Source organism: Fundulus heteroclitus, unplaced genomic scaffold (assembly GCF_011125445.2).
Source record: "Fundulus heteroclitus isolate FHET01 unplaced genomic scaffold, MU-UCD_Fhet_4.1 scaffold_410, whole genome shotgun sequence".
Lineage (NCBI taxonomy): Eukaryota > Metazoa > Chordata > Actinopteri > Cyprinodontiformes > Fundulidae > Fundulus > Fundulus heteroclitus.
In genome coordinates this window covers 86,270-96,386 of record NW_023396825.1, presented here as the reverse complement: position 1 = coordinate 96,386, position 10,117 = coordinate 86,270, and positions in this window count along the sequence as shown.

Here is a 10,117-nt window from a genome sequence, read left to right as displayed (position 1 = left end):
ACTTTGAGACCCGTCACGGACAGGAATTCCTGGAGGATATTTAGGTTTCTTTGTATTCCCCGCCGCGAGTCACTCACGAGGATCAAGTCATCGGCATAAGCCAATGACGTGAAGGAGTGGCCCGCGGCTTCGAAGCCCCTTCCTTTCCTTTCCAGGAAGTGGAGAAGGGGATCGATCGCCAAGTTGAACAGGATCGGAGACATAGGATCGCCCTGTTTGACACCCAGTTTAATCTTGATCTCCTCTGAAGATCCCTTCGCTGTTTCGATCTTGGTACTCGCCCTATGATACGAGTTCATGATGAACTGTATCACGAGCTCATCCACGCCCCGATGTCTCAGCACATCAAGGATGTGTATGTGGGACACCGAGTCGAACGCCCTGGCCAAGTCGATCACAGCCACCGATATCGCCCGATTTTGTTTTCTGCTAAGGGCCAGGCCCTTAAGCGTGAAAACGTTCTCTGCGCAACCATGACTTTTCACAAAACCTTTCTGGGACTGATGAAGCGGGCACGCTTCGCTTAGCCTGGCGGCCAAAATGTTGGATAGCACCCTAAGGATAACTGAAACAACAGTAATTGGCCGCCAGTTCCCGATTTCGGTCAGACTCCGATGGTCAGAAGTCTTGGGAAGAAGAATAGTGCGGCTATTCTTCAGGCACGTCGGCAACTTTCCATTGTACAACATACAGTTGTATGCTGCACTGAGTTTGAGTCCCATACCGTCCCATCTGATCAAGTCTGCTAGCTTGATCCTGTCTGGACCTGCTGCACTCCTCTTTCTCATGGACTTAAGAGTCCCGCATACTTCCTCAGGAGTGAGAGGCCAGATGAGAAAGTTATTATCGGCTTTCGGAAATAGAGTGAACCGGCCTAAACCTTGGTAACCATCTGTCCCTTCCCAGACGGTACGGTAAGTGTCTTCGATTGTCTCCATCTCTATCGGACACTGTTGATTGACAAGATCGTCCAGGATCATCGCAGCCACTTCACCTTTGTCCCTTTCATACAATTTCTGCATGATCCTGTACGCGGCTTTCTTGGGATTCTTTGAATGAAGGTCAGACACTCTCCTGTAACCAAAGGCATTCCCACGCCGTTTGGTCATACGTTTGCCCGACCTCATCCTTCTCATTTGGCTTTTAAGCCAGCCATTCAATTCCTTGATGCTGGTCGTCAATGGATCGGGGACCTTTTCGGACTCTCGTGTGGTCAGAGATCGATCGAAGACCGCTCTCAACGATGAACCACATACCTCCGCCGGTGTTAAGGCAGAGGAAGGGCCCACCGGAGACAGGGAGACCGTCGACTCTGGGCTCGCAGAGAGGATCCGTGGTCCCCGATTTGATCCGTTGAGACCCGCAGTTAAATGTTTCTGACGTTTATGCAACGAGAGTCCTCTCTTGGTGGCAAAGCTAGCCACACACATATCGCATTTAACGTCACGCCCGTTCCTGATCTTATTTCAAATGTTACTTTTGGCAGTTTTGCCAATCATGACAATCATGAAAAAGCAATGTATTGGATAGTAGAATATTTCAAAACCGTCTTCATATCACTTCAATTAATAACATGACAAACTATAAATACTTTTTACGAGGATTGAAACATGAAATACAAGAAAAATAGGATAGAATAGAATTGAAATAGGCTTTATTCTGCCTCACAGAGAAATTCAAGTGCCACAACTGCAAAGTCAAATGTAAATGGAAAGATTCCGACACAGAGGTACAACATACAATGCAGAAATAAATTTAAGGCTCTGCAGTAAGGGCAAACTTGCAGAATAAAAGAAGCAAAATATAGTTTTTATTATGAATTTAATAATTAGTCAGTATGTCAAATATCCACCATGTATCACCCCTTTCTTGAATCTGCTATGATTCTGAGAACTATGTTTTCCAGAAATTCCTACTCCTGGTAGGATCTCCCATGGCAAGTTGGCCTCAGTCCACCACCAGATTTGATTGAGTATATAGTTCTTTTTCTGAATTGTTAGTTTTACGTGAAACCTACCAGGGTGCACACCTTCCAAAAAATTAACAATAAATCTAGTTTTACTGAACTTAACTAAAACAAAGTCAGGTGCAGTGGCTAAGATGTTCTGTGTTCTTTTGCGGCCTCCTGGATGAGCTGTTTGTGTACTCTTGGAAACAATATTGTCCTGGTTACTGGTTGTCTGAAGAGAAAGGATAAAATGGCACGATACCCTCATCAGACAGATAGATGCTGATTATAAATGTCAAATTCTGCTTTTGAATTTATGTAGATCCAGGCAAAATATGTAGCCTTCTGAGATATTCTAGCCTGAATCTATTTAACTGAATTCTTTGGGCTACAGGTCTGACATTAAATAGACCTTGGTGTGAGTAATAAAATTAGCCTCAGCTTACAAAAAATGTGAATAATAACATCTATTCATTCAATTACTTTTTCATAAATGGCTGGTTTGGACAGCTTTATACCCCTTAATAAATACAATAATTTAAAAAGCTTCTGGATACATTCAGCTCATTTGTCAGCTCTTTGAGTAATTTAATTGCAGATTTTATAATGTATTGATTATATTATATGTAAAATTTCACACAAAGTAAAAGCTATATATAAAAAAAAGATGCGTAAAATTGTTGTTTTTTGTCACTGTTGTAAAATTTCACTATACCAGATATTCTTTTCATTATTTGACTCAATTCTAATCTCAGTTTCAAATGAACAATCCTTTAGAATTTCAGCACATAGTCCTCTTGCAACTAGGTCCTCCAAATGCAAACAATTAATGCTATAAAATAAATAAGTTGAGTGACAATCGTAAACGTTGCTCGTAAACAAAGCATGTTTTTAACCATTGAAATTAGAGACCTGATAAACTTCATACTATCCATCCTCTTTACCAAAGACAGATTGAAAAACTAGCAATAAACTATTTTTCTACAAGAGAACCCCCAAAGGAGTAATAACTGGTGGGTTTTTATAGCATATTTGCCATAAAGTGACACATACACATACACACACACACACACACACACACACACACACACACACACACACACACACACACACACACACACACACACACACACACACACATCTTAGGGCGTCAAATATAGTTACTATCCACACTCGTATTGTATGTTGGGTTCTAACTGCTTATTTTGGACTGTTCTTTTTCAGAGTGGACAGATAATACAACTTTAGAAAGTAAAAAAAAAAAAAAAACACTCTGGTTTTCAAGTTTAAAATTGATATTTTTCCATAAATCTACATACAATACAATTTTACTAACACTATCAATCTGGCATAAGCAGAGACACAAAAACAACACAGAAACACCGATCCACAAATGGTTTCTACGTTAAAGACGGTAATGGCGTCACTGCTAAACGGAATGCCAGGGTAGATGTACCTACTATGAAGAGAAAAAAAAACAAAACAGAGAGAACATAAAGTTGAAATAACAACAAATATTGTAAAAATAAAAAGGACCCAAAAGGGTGTAAGTGTTGATTTTGCAAAATAGGAGTAGAAGAGTTAATTAGTCAATCTAGACCGTTTACATATTTTTTAAATAGTTGCTACGGTTTGATTTCACCTATACAGGGACAACATATCCTGGTATTTTTCCAGTCAGAAGTTTACATACACCGATCGTGTAGATGAATTTTGGAAGAAAAAAAAATTAAAACTAGCTATTTGGTTTTGCCGCTCTAGACAGGGTCAAAACTTATACAGGCTAAACCTCTCCGCATGTCCACCTAAATGTTTTAACCAATGGTGCTGGTTCTAGATGTGTTTGGAAACTAAATGAAAACTAAGAGAAATTTCCATCCACCACAAAACTCCCCCCTTAGTTCAGGGTTCACCTCGTGTAGCTTTAGAGGATTTGTAGCAAGGGTTTGGCTGTTAGAGAGTCTGTTGTTCTGCGGTTGCCACTGCTTTCCAAACAAAATCCAACTATTTTGTACTTGTCAGCAATTTTGTCGAGTAAAAGAGAAAGTTTAGACAATTACTGGCATTATTCAACAAGAAAAAAGCCACTTCCAAACCGACTGATTTAACCTAAGTCTAGATCGGTCTGTTAGTACAAACAGACTGCATGGTTTGTGTGAAAAAAAAACAAAAAACGGCAGTGCAAATGTTGGCTCTACTGATTACACGCCAACAGGTATTGCTGACAGCAACCTCTGCATTTTTACGGTGCTGCAGGTCGGCCTGTACCCTGCATGGATTTCTGTTGCTGCTTGCAGCCGGCTGATGATCAGCAGCCTTTATATCCACCAAATAATGGATCAATGTTTATAACCGTAAAACCAAAAGCTACTGACTGGATATTTCTGCCATCACAATTAAAAATCATGTTCTCCTTACTTTGGTTACCTAACTTTTACTTGTCTGGTACAACGCTATACTGTTCTGCTGTTTTTAATGATGCAAAAGCAATATTTTGGTAAAAATCCCCCCCGGCACAGTTAACCGCAAACACCCCTCAACCCACCAAAACACCTACTGCAAAGATTAGCCCAAGTTCTGGGGAAACCCTGTGTTCTATAAAATTAACTATGGGGGAGAGGCGAATAGGTATATGTATGTATATATATCTATCTATATCACTATGAATGTAAATAAGACATCATATGCCCATTCCTATTTCTTTTTTTCTTTTTTTTGTATTCTTTTTGATCCATTGTATATATGAAGATTCACTGTGTATAACTGAATGCACCTTTCCTACTCTGCACCTTCTTGTATGAGCCGATGTGGCAAGTGAATTTCTCCATTGTGAGATCAATAAAGCCTATCTTATCTTATGGAATCAAAGCATCTAGTTTTTTAGTTTAAAGATGGAGACGACAAAGTGGAGCAGAATGAGCAGGTTCCAGTGAAAAACCTGCAGAGTCTTATCAGAGCAATATATTGAGAGCAAAGTTTGGTTTTGGTTCTGTTCTGTGGAGAAAGTCTTTGCAGTTTTTGTTAATTTGTGTAACAAAATATGTTTAAAATGTTACATTATTCTGCAAACAAACTTTTTTTTATTTTTCAATCGTTATCTGACTAGGCCTTATGTATTAATAATGGCAGTTTGTTTTCTTTTTCCTTTGCTGTACTAACTTAACTTTAAATTGAGCTTTGTTTCATTTTAATCAGTATTGTCTAAAGTCAACTGTCACCTGAATCTCCCCACTTTGGGACGGTACAGCTATTTCTATTCTGTTAAGAATACGGTACAGCTATTTCATTCTGTGTCAGAATAATATGAAAAAGGTAGTATTTTTCAAACCTTCATTTAAACTAGATGTGTACCTTATTTGATAAATGTGTCATTATCATTATATTATCATTTGTCGACTAAAAAAAACCTATTCTATTCTAAAAAAGAAAAAATCCAGAATGTAATGTACAGGTGTAACTTGATACTTGTTTGTGACTATTTTCACTACAGATGCATTTGCACTGCATTTGCAAGTCCACCAGAAAGGGCTGAACTTTTAACATTTTGATCCTAGAACTTTTTTAGTTGGAGATTTAGCCTTGTTATTCAGAGTGAATTATTCCCGATTTAGCTTTTTTTTTCATTTCTATTACTCATAGAATAAGTTTAAGTAATTATGTTAAGAACCAGCAGAATTTGTAAATTTTTAACGATTACACGATTAATTGTCTGAACAATCATTAGAATAGTTTATAAGAGCCATAGTTAGGACACGTACAGGTGACAGGAGAATTATTAGTACAATCTGTAGAGAGATGGCTGCCTTCAGAGTTGGTAAAAAACATATCACAAGTGGAGCGCGTGTAGACCGGTCATTGAAGTTCTGAGCGGTTGTAGCTCGCCGCGAAGAAGGAAGTTGTGACATGTTTCGGGAGTCACCGTGCATGCATTCAGTTAGGTGGGAAGAGGGCCTTATATATACATTATTGATAATACAGGCATTGTGTTTGTCCGCGTGATGGGGATTTTTAGGATACGTAAAGGCGTGAAATACAACGTCCTGTCTATTTTTTTTTTTTTTGTGACAGGGTGTCCGCTATTTATAAATACTAAGCATGACAGCGCGAGGGTTGTAGAGAAAGACACAGTTTTTGTGTTGAGGGGTCAGATGATTGAGAGAAAGCGAGATCTCCCCCCTTGTGTCTCCTCCCGCGCGGCGCTTCGAACAGGTTGAGTATTATTTTAACTGCTTACTGACCGAGTGAACTTATGACCCTCAAACTGACAGTGACCTGTAGAGTGTATGGACTTATTATGTTCTAAGCTGCAACTGGTAAGCAGTCAGTAACTGAGGTTAAACACTTGCTGTTTACAGGGAGAGCTGAGGGGTTGCATCGCTGGATTCTGGCTGAGCGAGAACCCTGAGCTTTTTATTTACAGATTCCGGATGGGGAAGCTTATGCGTCTAAACGATTTATATAGTTTTATTTTTAATCTTTATTTTGAAACTTTAAGTATTCAGAGTCTGACTGCTTTTACGGCTGAAACAAAGACTGATTTCCTCCCACCTTAAAGATTGGGTGCGCGTAACGGAATTAAATAATTCAAAATAATCATAATAATACTAATAAAAAGATTGGGTATGTATACCGGAGTTAAATAATTATAAATAACTTTAAATGATTACAATAATACTACTAAATAAGGTTGGGTATGCATAACAGAATTAAATAATTACAATAATATCAATGATGGTAGTAATAATATTATTAATGATATGAATATAAATGAAAATAATAATAATACAATTAATAAAAGTATAATTAATTAATTTAATAATGATTAATGTGGGGGGGGGTGTCACATGAGGGTCACGAACAGGGCCACGTGACGATCATGTGAGAGGGGTCACCTAAAAGGTCAATTAAAAAATAAGCCCCGCCCCTTTTTAATCCATCAAAATCTGATTAAAAAGTGACAGGACATTATATACTATAGTCTCTAGCATTCACTCCTGGGGAACCGTAGAGCCACAGGGAGAGTCGTCTGCATTGTACATGGCTTTGCTGCAATCCCTCATACTGAGCAAGCATGAAGCGACAGTGGGAAGAAAAACTCCCCATTAACGGGAAGGAAAACCTCCGGCAGAACCGGACTCAGTATGAACGGTCATCTGCCTCGACCGACTGGGGTTACGGAAGACAGAGCAGAGACACAACAAGAGAGACAAAAAAGCACAGAAGCACACATTGATCTAGTAGTCTGTTCTACATTAGATGGTAGTAGCAGGCGAGCCGTCTTCTCTGGATGATGTCACAGTTAACAGAACGCCAGACCAGGTGTACCTACTATGAAGAAAAAGAGAGAGAGCAAAAAGTTAAAAGCTGAAATGACGACAGTCATTTCAATGTAATACAATGCAAAACTGAAGAACAGTAGACTGAAGAACAGTAGAAATCAGTAGAGTGAGAAAATTAGACCCTGATGTCCTCCAGCAGCCTAGGCCTATCACAGCACAACTATAGAGATAGCTCAGGGTATGAGCCACTCTAACTATAAGCTTTGTCAAAAAGGAAAGTTTTAACATTAGTCTTAAAAATAGATAGGGTGTCTGACTCACGGACCAAAACTGGGAGTTGGTTCCACAGGAGAGGAGCCTAATAGCTAAAGGATCTACCTCCCATTCTACTTTTAGAGACTCTAGGAACCACCAGCAGACCTGCAGTCTGAGAACGAAGTGCTCTGTTAGGAACATACGGGGTAATCAGAGCTCTGATATATGATGGAGCTTGATTATTAAGGGCTTTATACGTTAGAAGGAGAATTTTAAATTATATTCTTGATTTAACAGGAAGCCAATGAAGGGAAGCTAAAATTGGAGAAATATGATCCCTCTTGTTGATTTTCATCAGAACTCTTGCCGCAGCATTTTGAATCAGCTGAAGACTTCAAACTGCATTTTGTGGACTTCCTGATAGTAAAGAATTACAAAAGTCCAGCCTTGAAGTAACAAATGCATGGACTAGTTTTTCAGCATCACTCCTGGACAGAATGTTTCTAATTTTGGCGATATTCCGGAGGTGAAAAAAGGAAACTCTGGAAACCTGTTTAATATGGGATTTAAATGACATGTCTTGGTCGAAAACAACACCAAGATTTTTAACTTTATTACCAAAGGCCAAATTAATGCCATCCAGATTAAGTGATTGATTAAGAACTTTATTTTTTGAAGACTCTGGCCCAAAGATTACAACTTCTGTCTTGTCAGAATTTAAATGCAGGAAATTTAAAGTCATCCAGCTTTTGATGTCATCAAGACATGACTGCAGTCAAAGTAACTGATTGGATTCATCAGGATTTATGGATAAATATAGCTGAGTGTCATCAGCATAACAGTGGAAATTAATCCCATGCTGTCTGATAATTTTGCCAATCGGAAGCATATATATAGTAAATAGAATTGGTCCAAGGACTGAACCCTGTGGTACTCCACAAGTGACACAAGTGGTACTCCTAGAGTTTGAGGAAGATTTATTATTAACATGAACAAACTGGAATCTGTCCGACAGATAAGATTTAAACCAGCCTAATGCTTTTCCCTTAATCCCTACAGTATGCTCAAGTCTTTGTAGGAGAATATTGTGATCAACTGTATGTAAATGCAGCACTGAGATCTAACAGGACAAGTATAGACACAAGTCCATTATCTGAGGCCATGAGAATATCATTGGTGACATTCACCAGAGCTGTTTCAGTGCTATGATGAGCTCTGAAGCCTGACTGAAACTCCTCAAGTAGGTCATTACTTTGTAAATGTTCACATAGTTGATTAGCAACTACTTTCTCAAGAATTTTAGATAAGAAAAGAAGATTAGATATAGGTCTGTAATTTACTAACTCATCTTGATCAAGAGATGGTTTCTTAAGTAAAGGTTTAATAACAGCTACTTTAAAAGCCTGTGGTACATATCCATTTACCAAGGATAGATTAATCATGTCTAAAATAGGACCACTGATCAGAGGGAATACCTCCTTAAACAACTTGGTTGGGATTGGGTCTAACATACAGGTAGAAGGTTTAGATGAAGCTAAAATTTTAGATAGCTCAGAAAGCTCTACTGCTTTTAAACAGTTCAGACACTGCGCAGGTTCTAAGGATTCCTCCAATGCTGCCTCACTTACTGAGGACGAGGTAATCATGTTTGGGAGGATGCCAATTATTTTATTTTTAATGGAATCAATTTTATTTATGAAGAATCCCATAAAATCATTACTGCTAAGAGCTAAGGGAATGGATGGATCAACAGAGCTGTGGCTCTGGGTAAGTTTGGCAACTGTACTGAAGAGAAATCTAGGATTATTCTTATTCTCCTCAATTAATGATGAAAAATATGCTGCTCTAACTGCGAAGGGTCTTGTTATACAACAATAGACTGTTCTTCCAGATTAGGTAGGATTCCTCTTGGTGTGTAGAGTGCCATTTTCTCTCCAATTTCCTAACATTGTGCTTCAAGGAACGCAGCTCTGAATTAAACCAAGGAGCCAGCTTCCTGTGAATAATCACCTTCTTTTTCAAGGGAGCTACATTGTCTAATGCAGAACGCAATGACGAAGTCATACCGTTTACAAAGACATCTATTTGTGAATTGGAAGAAACAACATTGCTGCCATCTACAGGGCATTTCTGCAATACGCAGGATATTAAAAAGGGGACAGACTCTTTAAGTTTTGATACAGCATTATCCGATAAAGATCTACTATAATGGAACCCTCTTTTGGGGGTGGAGAACTCAGTTAGATTAAACTCAAATGTTATTAAAAAATGATCAGATAGGACAGGGTTGTGAGGAAATACTGTTAATTCTTCACAATCAATGCCATATGTCAGCACAAGGTCTAAAGTATGGAGCCAAGAGTGCGTCGGTTTATGCACATTTTGAGCAAAACCAATAGAATCTAGGATAGTTTTAAAGGCTACACTAAGGTTATCACATTCTGTGTCAACATGGATGTTAAAATCACCCACTATAATAGCCTTATCAGTATTTAACACCAAATCAGATAAGAAATCTGACAACTCATCCAAAAACTGAGTGTAAGGGCCTGGTGGACGATACAAAACAAAAACAAGAAGAGGTTTTATTGCTTTGCACTTTGGATGAGGGAAACTGAGGGTTAAATGTTCAAAA